The sequence below is a fragment of the Leucopleurus acutus genome (assembly GCF_964270905.1).
Source record: "Leucopleurus acutus genome assembly, chromosome: 4".
In the NCBI taxonomy this organism is placed as follows: Eukaryota; Metazoa; Chordata; class Mammalia; order Artiodactyla; family Delphinidae; genus Leucopleurus; species Leucopleurus acutus.
In genome coordinates this window covers 149341502-149352556 of record NC_139146.1, presented here as the reverse complement: position 1 = coordinate 149352556, position 11055 = coordinate 149341502, and positions in this window count along the sequence as shown.

Here is an 11055-nt window from a genome sequence, read left to right as displayed (position 1 = left end):
TCTGAACAGCACAGGAAACCAACAAAATTAAAAATTAAACCAACAAAATTAAAAAGGAACCTACTGAATAGGAAAAATATTTGCAAATCATGTATCTGATAAAGCATTAATATCCAAAATATATAAAGAACGCATACAACTCAATAGAAAAAAAGTCCAAATAGAAAATGGGCAGAGGATCTGCATTTTTCCCAAGATGGTCAACAGGTACATGAAAAGGTGTTCAACAGGAATAACCATCAGGGAAATACAAATCAAAATCACAACTGAGATATCATCTCACATCAAAAAACAAGAAATAAGTGTTGCCAAGGATCTGGAGAAAAGGGAACCCTTGTGCACTGTTGGTGGGAATGTAAATTGGTGCAACCACTATGGAAAACAGTATGGAGGTTCCTCAAAAAATTAAAAATAGAATTACTATATGATCCAGCAATTCCACTGCTGAGTACCTATCCAAAGAGAATGAAATCACTATCTCAAAAAGATATCTGCAAACCCATGTTCATTGTAGCATTATTTACAATAGTTAAGATATGGAAACAATCTAAGTGTCCAAAGACAAATAAATGCAGAAATAAAATGTGATATATATATACACACACATACACACACACACACACACACACACACACACAATGAAAGCTATTCAGCCATAGAAAAGGAAATCCTGCCATTTGCACCAACATGGATGGACCTTGAGAGCATTATGCTAAGTGAAATCGATCAGACAGAGAAAGACAAATACTGTATGATCTCATTTACATGTGGAATCTAAAAAAAAAAAAATGAACCCACAGATATAGAGAACAGACTGGTGGTTGTCAGAGGCAGGGGGTAGGAGGTGAAGTAGGTAAAATTGATGGAGGTGGTCGAAAGATACAAACTTCCAGGTATACCATAAGTAAGTCCTGAGGATGTAATGTACAACATGGTGACTACTGTTAATAATGCTGTGTTGTATGTTTGAATGTTGCTAAAAAGTAGATTTAAAAAGTTTTCATCATAAGAAATTTTTTAAAAATTGTAACTGTGTGATGGCTGGAGGTTAATTAAACTTATTGTGGTAATCATCTCACAACATATACAGGTGACCCCTGAATAATGCAGAGGTTAGGGATGCTGATGAAAATTCGAGTTTAACTTTCCTGTGGGCCCTCCATATCTGTGGTGCTACATGAGCGATTTGATCCATGTAGTACTGTAGTACGTATTTACGGGAAAAAATCTACGTATAAGTGAACCTGAGTAGTTCAAACTTGTGCTGATCAAGCGTCAAACTGCATCTCTCTCAAATCATCGTGTTGTACACCTAAAACTAATAACAGTGCTATATGTCAACTATATCTCAACAAAAAAATAAAGTGAGGTATCCGTGTAGTGTTGTGGGTTCCTCCAGCTCCATTCAGCTGCTGGGGTAGGCAAGGAGTAAGTAGCATGTTGGTTTTAGAGAGGGTTGAGATTTTAAGGGAGCAGATATTAGCTTCTTTATTCCTGTGTTGTAAATGCTTGTTTACCTGCCGTCAGCCCCATTAGTTTGAGTGATGCCCGAGTACATGTCTTTCTCATTGTTGTCTCCCCTGCCTATAACTCTTTGACATATAAGAGGTGATTAATAAATGTTTAATATAATATTTCCCTTCTGAAAACATATTTAGGAATTACTTCGTTGGTCATGCTACCTCCCCAAAATGTAGCTGATGACTCAAGCGAGAGGATTTACTTATAAATTATATAAGACTACAGTCAGGTTTCCCCTACCCGTTCTTTATATTTAAATGTTGAATTGATATTTTCAGAAAGTAGTTATATTCCCTTTTCTGAGAACTAATCAAATGAGTTCATCAAAGTGTTAATCAAACATGAAAACGTCCTTTGATAATGTCATGGGTGAGTTTTAAAAAATATTATCTGAATCTTCTAAGCGCAAACATGGCGGGGGGCGGGGGGGCAGTGTAATGCAACATAGGTTTCTCCAAAAGATGAGAGTTAACTCCTCAGGGAAAGATAAGTATTGGGTTGGCCCAAAAGTTCGTTTGGGTTCTCCATAGGATGTTATGGAAAAACACGAACGAACTTTTGGGCCAACCCAATATTTGCAGGATTCCTCGTTGTAAGACTTCTCATACTGTCCAGAAATAGTTGAGCTTCTCCCTCTGGAAAACTTCTAGTACCATTCTTTCTTCCATGTCTGTGAACAGTAACCAGCACTATTATCTAGTGATCTGTTTGTGTTTCTATGATAAATCCGTAAGTAAAGGTACATTTTTCAGGGGAGGGAAAAGCACCTCCCACATCAAAATGGGGAACTAAGATCCCACATGCTATGCGGTGTGGCCAGAAACAAAAAACAAAACAAAACAAAAAACAGTGAAGGAATGCTGCATTTAAGGCTCCTTCTGAAGGTGCTGTTTTGGTGAGCAGGGCAGCACATTTCAGTCCGCATCTGTTTGTCAATGTGTGTTGTGAGCATGACTGCCAAAAAATGATTAAAGGGATAAAAAAAATGCTATTTGTAGTCCAAGCTTTCTTTTAACATAGTTCTTACCATAAACAAGGAAAGCTGATGGAATGTTTTGCACTCCTTTTGCCAAACTCTGAAACTAACGAACCCTCGGCCACAAAGCCACCTGGGAATTACAAGATCTAGAGTCAGTGGGGTCTCTTTCATTTTGGAGGAAGTCTCCATTAGGGCACTGCTCAATGTAACAAACTATGAGGCATTACTAGGTTGTTTGGTTTTGGTAAAATACCCATTCTCAATAGAGTAAAAGCCATTTTCGGGCTTCCCTGGTGGCTCAGTGGTTAAGAATCCACCTGCCAATGCAGGGCACAAGGGTTCCAGCCCTGATCAGGGAAGATCCCACATGCCGTGGAGCAACTAAGCCCGTGTGCCACAACTACTGAGCCTGCGCTCTAGAGCCTGCAAGCCACAACTACTGAGCCCATGCGCTACAACTACTGAAGCCCAAGCCTAGAGCCCGTGCTCCGCAACAAGAGAAGCCCACGCACCGCAATGAAGAGTAGCCCCCGCTCACCACAACTAGAGAAAGCCTGCGTACAGCAACGAAGACCCAATGCAGTCATAAATTAATTAATTAATAAAAAACAGGGTAAAAGCCATTTTCATTGTCATAAATATAAGTGAGTATTTTATAACATATTCATTTCTGGGGAAGAAACTGGCTTTGAACTCTACGTATTTCTTTCTATTGCTGGCTGCACGATTTTGGGCAAGTCTTCTAACTTCTCTAAAGCTGCACTGTCTCATCTGTATAATTAAAAACCTACACCTCTTAAGACGTGATGGAAATTAAATGAGATAATTCATGTTCCATTAGCGCCGGGAACAGAGTAAGCATATAATAAATGATAGAAATGAGAGCTACTAATTTTAACAATTAACAAACATAATAAAGGACTGCAGAAGTTGGGACAACATGTCACTATTACCAGATTAACCCAGTGATTTAATCTTAGACAGTATTCTTCAAATTTGACAACAGTGTAATTCAACGAGGATTTATTGAAAAATTATGACATGCTGGGCCACAGGCTAAGTCCTGGCATCATTAGTGATGCAGGCTGCCGTCTTAAAGAAGTGGAGAGTCTAGTAGGGAGACAGACACACAGACTCCTACCTCCTGCAGCAACTGTTGGGTGTTCACTGAAAAGTAGGCATAATGTTTAAGCACTGCATGTATATTTTCTCATTCTCAATTAAAAACAACCCTATGAAATAGGTACTATGATTCTCATTTTATCAGTGTGAGAACAGAGACACAGAGAACTTAAACTAGCCCAAGGTCACCTAGCTGGTAAGTGACGAATCTAGGATTTAGATTTCTGGCAACCTCACGAAGGAGCCAGCAGCTTTAACTTTCTGCCACCTTGCCTCTTATATTTTAAAAAACATTCAACAGCAACAGACATTTACTGAGCATTTACCACCTGTAAGGCATGAGGGAGAATAAACCGGACCTGATTTCTGCCCCGTGGCACATGCGATACAGTAGGGAAGACACATGTTCATCACCTAGCTACATAAATATATACGTATGAACTGTGATCAATGCCAGAAAAAACTGTATGCGGTAAAGAATGTATAATGTATGCAATGCTATTTGCAAATATATACAGGGCACACAGTTAATTCTGCCTGAGGCAGATACAGGTGAGGAGGGAAGGGCTTTCACAAGGTAATAAGAACAGGAAGAAAGGTACAAAATAAGAAAGCTGACATGACTGGGCACAGAGGGACTAGAGAGAGGGGGGCAAGGGCTGAGGCTGAAGGACTGGGCTGGAATCACACTGTTAAAGGCATGTGTACTGTGCTAAAGAGTCTGACTTTTATTCAGTATTCAGCGGTGAACAAAGCGTTTTATAATACTTACTCCGGCTACAGTGGTGGAAGAAAGACTAGGGTGATACTAACACAGTTTTGGACTGAAACACCCCCAGACACTAACCTTTATTGATAATAGAATGCCCTAGATTACATTCATAACTTTCTCATTTTTTTTTTTTTTTTTTTTGCAGTCCGCGGGCCTCTCACTGCTATGGCCTCTCCCGTTGCAGAGCACAGGCCCCGGACGCGCAGGCTCAGCGGCCATGGCTCACGGGCCCAGCCGCTCCGCGCCATGTGGGATCTTCCCGGACCGGGGCATGAACCCGCGTCCCCTGCATGGGCAGGCGGACTCCCAACCACTGCGCCACCAGGGAAGCCCCCTTTTTCACTTTTTCACTTTGATATTCAGTATATAGAGCATGTCGAATGGACAATTTTGGGTTGCCTCCCCAGTGCTCATATCTCTCCTTGTCCTCTGCCAATGTCCCCAGTTTCTATTGGTGTGCCATGGGGTTCCCAAGGTGACTCCTCTCCTGGCTCAGGGGCGAATCATGTGACCTAGCCTGAGCCAGTTGTACACTTCTATCTCCTAGCCACAGTCATTTGTTCAGGAAGGTGACTCTCAGGGATTCTCCTGGGAATGCTGGGACGAAAGGTTCTCTCATTTCAGTGAACATGGTAGCGTTAGGAGAGAATTCTCTATAGGTCTCTTATGTTCCTGCATGTCTTAAACAGAAGCATTCACTGCCTTTATTCTGGATTATCTTTCCAAAACGTTTGTATAATGAACTGTCTTGGAAGATTAGATAGATTTTGCATCTGGAGCAAAGCTGGTTTCCTTACAGCCTTGGAAGACAGAGATAGCTTCTCCCTCTGGAGCAAAGGGCAGTCATGCTTACTGCCTGTTATAAAAGAGTCAGGTTCCCTAAATTCAGAATACCTCTCTGGTAGCACAATTGACAGCTAAGGTATCAACTGAACCTCTTTGCATCGTTGTGTGGGAACTGGGGTTTACGTAACCAGCATGAAAAAATGCTGGCTATCGCTACTGCTGGGAGTAAGAAAGCGTCCTTCATCTCAGACCTAGGAGTCTCATGTCTTCTAGTAGCATCCATGAAACTGGCAGATTAACTTGTCAGCTTGCAGAAAGGCTAAAATCTCAGACCCTCACAGTTCTCAGTTGGTAGCATAGCCCTGGAAGCCACTGGCAGCCATCTTGGGGCTATAAGAGGGGTTGGCGCTAATGTGAAGTTGACACTGTGGAATTCAAAAACATGGAAAGAAATCAGGTCCTCAGTAGACATTATTAAGCTATACAGTAAAGCTCTGACAGAACTCACAGTATTTCTAAGATTTTTGGTATATGAGTCAATAAATTCTCTTTCTGGCTTAAGGAAGTTGGGCTTGTGTTTGTCTGCTATTTGAAACCAAAAGTATTCTTACTGGTTCCACCTGAATGTTGTTCTTAATTTGAAAATACATCTGATTTAAATGCAAGCCACATTAACTCTGGAATGATCACGTTACTCTGCTGCTGAAAGCGATAGCATTATCAATTTAAAGGCCACTGATTAATTGGAGTTCTTGGCGGAACCGGTATTGACAAGATCACTTGCCATGAAAGCCCTAAGTAAAAAGGGACTCAGAAAACGTTTTTGGGACGTGAGAATACTACTAGTCAAAAGTAGCAGTTCAAAATATTGAACTCTCCTACTCTGTTTTCAATTGTTTAGCAGGTCCAGCAGTATATAAGGATCCCATTTAAGAGGTCTGGGTAGATTTAAGAATTGTTAGGCTACTTACCAGTCTTTATCATTCTATGCAATATAATATGGTCACAAAGAGAGACTTCTGACTTGGGGGCATGATGGGCATAAATAACTAGGTTATTTTTTTTTCCTTTTTCTCTTCCCTCATTTAGAAAAATAGAAAAGAATAAGATAAAGGGATGTGAGGCCCCTATTAACAGAATGAGTAAATAAAGGACTGATTAAAGTTATCAGAGTAAGCAAATGATTACAGAGCTTTAACAGGAAGCAGAGGACAAGGTCAAGTACAAATTTTCACGATGTTCTCAGGTCCCAACGTGTATATATGAAAAAGAGAATCAAATAGTGTTGCATTTAAGATCAAGAAGTAAACAAAAAATGGGAGTAAATTGTGATAACAGAATTAGAGAGGGAGAATAAATCATTTATTCAAACAAGAAGCATTTACTGAATGTCTATGCTAGGCAATATGTCAGATTCTATATACACAAGGATGAATACCATACAGCCTTATTCTGAAAAGAGCTTGTATTCTACTGAAAGGTAGACAGAGTAGTAGTCAAAAAAATGCCATACTGACATGGAACCCAATAGGTGTGATGATTTCCATCAGGGAGAATGATACCAGGAAAGGCTGCAAAGAAGAGTCACTTGCAAGACAAGTTAGTATTTATTTGATGGGCAGAAGTAGGTGTTGGAAGAGGTTAAAACACTTCTTGATTTATAAAAACACATTCCTTTAAACTTTCCCCTGAATCATACCTTTCCTTAGGAGTTCCTAAATCAAGAAAACTGCTAGAATTTCCTTGTATTTGTGATATTTTAACAAGGATTTACCTATGTTTATGTGCTAACTGATTTCCTTTATGAAGAGCATTGCTGTGGGATTTCTTTACAGTATTTCTCTAAGAAATAGAAAAACTGAAATGTTGTTTTCTCTGTCATTCATAGCTATAACTAAGTGAAAGGTGGTATCTAAGAAAACTCCAGACATAAAACCTATGAGGAAATAAATAATATACATAGAGATGCAAACATCCCTAGATATTCCATGACTGCAGAACATCACAGGGTATTTCAAAGAAGTAGCAACTTGTGACAAACATCAGAAAAAATTTTCATATATAGCCACCCAGAGAGAAAAACCAAGTATCTGTCTAGGCATATAATTGAGTTCCTTGGGCCATATCAATACATAATTGGGTCTGATGTACTGCTTGGTATAGACACTAAATAAACGCTTGGTGCATGAATGAATGAATGATTTATTCTCCCTCTCTAATTCTGTTATCCCAATGTATTCCAATTTTTTGTTTACTTCTTGATCTTAAATGAAACCCTAAATGATTCTCTTCTTCAGATTCACACAATGGGATCTGAGAATATCATGAAAATTTGTACTTGACCTTGTTCTCTGGTTCACGTTCAAACTCTTTAATTAGATGCTTACCCTGACTTCAGAAAACAGAAGTGAGAAGCAAAGTAAAAGCTGAAGTATGATCAAGATTATAGTAAGTTTTTGAAAATGTATTTACTCAATCCATATGGCCTATTATTATTTTTGTCCTAGCCAGTATGTCAGTAGAAGCCAGAGAAACGATTCACTCTAAAAGTGACTCATCAGATGGAAAAGTAAAGGAGAAACCAGTGTGATTTCTTATAATTAATTTAAAAATGAGATGGAATGTGATTTTAAAGTAAAATAATAAATTCATCTGCTTGCAGCTAATAAATAATTTACACTTTATAGCAATTACATAAGTTTTAAAATGACAATACAGTTGTAAAATAGGCCCAAGAGAATACAAAAAAATTTCAACCATATAAATTCTGAGTTTTAGTATCTGGTGTGGTAATAGCAAATGAGAAAAGTGATTAGTTATAATAATTCTGGTATTTACCTTGGTCTATATCAATTATGCCTCTATGTTAGGAGGTGGCAAACATTATCTGTAAAAGGCCAGAAAGTAGTCATGGCTTTATGGGTTATATGGTCCCTGTTGAAACGATTCAACTCTGTTGGTGAAAAACAGTTTTTCACACTGAAAAACAATGTGAAAGCAGCCACTGACAACATGTAAAGACAAGCACGGCTGTGTTCTAATAAAAATGTTATTTAGAAAAACAGGTACTGGAGTAGTGTTGGCCTGTAGGCCATAATTTGCTGACCCACATTCTATATCATTCATTTCTTTCAACTTTTTCTTTCCTCTCTGTTTTTTTAAAGTGTCCACACATTCATGAAAGGTTCAGCATTGTACATACAATTTTATATTGAGTTATTTGAAATTAATTAAATTTGACCAAACTTTTTTTTCACATAATTAACTTTTAAAATGTAATTATGAATAGTCCAGAATTCAGCAAACATTCTCAATCCCACTGGATATTAGGAAAATGACATTTTACATTCCAATCAGAGAGATACTAATTCTCATCTATCATGTTCGTAAACATGTAAGACTGATAATATCCCATGCTCACAGTTTATAGAGCGCTGGAACTCATATACTGTTGGTAGAAATACCAACTGGTACAACCATCTTAGAGAGCAATATGGCAACATCCAGACCTACTAAAAATGTGTAGACACCTTAGTATTTCACTCCTGGCTACAAATCCTGACGAAATATATTAATATAAAATGTTTCTGTAGCATTTTTTATAATTAACAAGTTGAAAATAAGACAAGGGATCATTAAAATGTGTCATGGTCATACCACAGACTATCTCAAAGCAGTCATATATATAGCTGGTTCTCATTATCTGTGACAGTTATGTTCTTTAAAGTTGCTATGAACACTGAATTAGAGAGTACTGAACCACTGCTCCCAGAGGAAATACAGAGTTTGGTTCCTATGGGCCTCTGATTCCATTTTTGTCAACTAATCAATATAGAACCTTCTTTTATATGTGTTTATGTTTAAAGACACCTTATTTAATATACCTGTTGATTTATTAACATTGAACTCACAGCAAACAGCACTATAACTCATGCCTGAACAATGCTTATGAACACACATATTCTCTGTAAAGCACATCACAGCCTTCTTCTGCTTGAGAACACTAAGAGCTTGGAGATTTCATCCAGCAAATACAACAAAATCAAGCAACTTTACAAAATACTATTAACGAGATCCAGGATAGAAAAATAAATTATTAGACATATGGAGACACAGAAAAATGTTTCTCATATACAAGAAACAGGAAACTGAGGGAGTCTGATCTGGGAGTATCCAGGTACAGGATTTAGCAAGTAAGATATTTTCATCAGCTACTACAACTTTATAAGTTCCACTGTAGTATAACTGTATAAACTCAAGGACTTAAGGGAAAATATGCTCAGAATCACTATGTTCAAATAGGAACTGTCAACAGGGAAACAGAATCTATAAAATAAAAGCATCAAACAGAATTTCTATATATAAATTTTTAAAACAGTATCTGAGAGAAAAATTCACAACATAGGCTTCCCTCAGATTTGCGATAACAGAAGTCATTAAACTTAAGACAAAACATTAGGTATTATCCAATCAGAAGAACAGAAAAAAATTAAGTATTTAACAGCACTTGTAGGACAATAATATAAGGTCTAACATAAAGCTACTAAGAACCCCAAAAGGAGAAAAGAGAGGCTGAGACAAAAGAAAATACTTTAAAAGAAATAATAGTTTAAAACTTTCCAAATTTGTTGAAAGACAGAATTTACCGTTAGAAAAAAATTGAAGCAAATCTCAAGCAGGAGAGAAGAAAACCCATTTAAGCACATCACAGTCAAAGGGCTGAAAGCCACTAATAAAGTGGAATATTTTAAGCGGCCAGAGACAAATGATATTTCATGTATACGGGAACAGTGACACGATTCAGAACTTACCACGAGAAAAAATAAAACAAAAAGAGACCAGAAGACAATAGAATGACAGTTTTAAATGGCTGAAAGAAAAAAAAAAAATCAAACAACCATACACATAGAACTCTATTTGTCAAAAATATTCTTCAGGATTGAAAGCTAAACAAAGTCATCTTTGGATAAACAAAACTAATATTTCATTACCAGCAGAGTCACCCTATAAAAAAACGCTAAAGGAGATTCTGTTGAACAGAAATGATAACAGAAACTGACAGCTTCAGGAAAGAATAAAGAGCACCAGAAATGGTAACTATTCATGTGTGTAAATATAAAAATTGTGCTTCTCCTCATTTATTTGAAACACACATGACTTTAAAGCGAGAATTTTAACATCGCGTTATAGAGTTATAAAGAGAGAATACATCTGACAATTAGAGCATAAAGAAGTGAAAGGAGGGACTTCCCTGGTGGTGCAGTGGTTAAGAATCCACCTGCCAATGCAAAGGACACGGGTTTGATCCCTGGTCCAGGAAGATCCCACATGTCGCAGAGCAACTAAGCCCGTGCACTACAACTACTGAGCCTGTGCTCTAGAGCCCTCGAGACACAACTACTGAGCCTGTGCCCCACAACAGGAGGAACCACAGCAATAAGAAGCCCACGTACTGCAGCAAAGAGTAGCTCCCGCTCACCGCAACTAGAGAAAGCCCACACACAGCAATGAAGACCCAACGCAGCCAAAAATCAATCAGTAAATAAAATTAAGAAAAAAAAGAAGTGAAAGGAGCAAAATGGATCTAGATTACAAGGTTCTTATATTTTACATAAGTAGTAAAACATTAATTCTGAGTAGATGGTGAAATGTTAAGAATGCAAACTGTAACAAATAAGCAATAATGCAAAGAGCTATAGCTAAAAAGCCAACAGATAAATCAAAATGAAAAATTTTAAAAAGCTCAGTAACCCCCCAAAACACATAAAAATAACAGCAAACAAAACCAGGGAAACAGAAACAAAACAAGAAAGAACATACAGAAAACAAATAATAAAATGGTAGGCCTTAAATCTAACCATATCAATAACTGCTT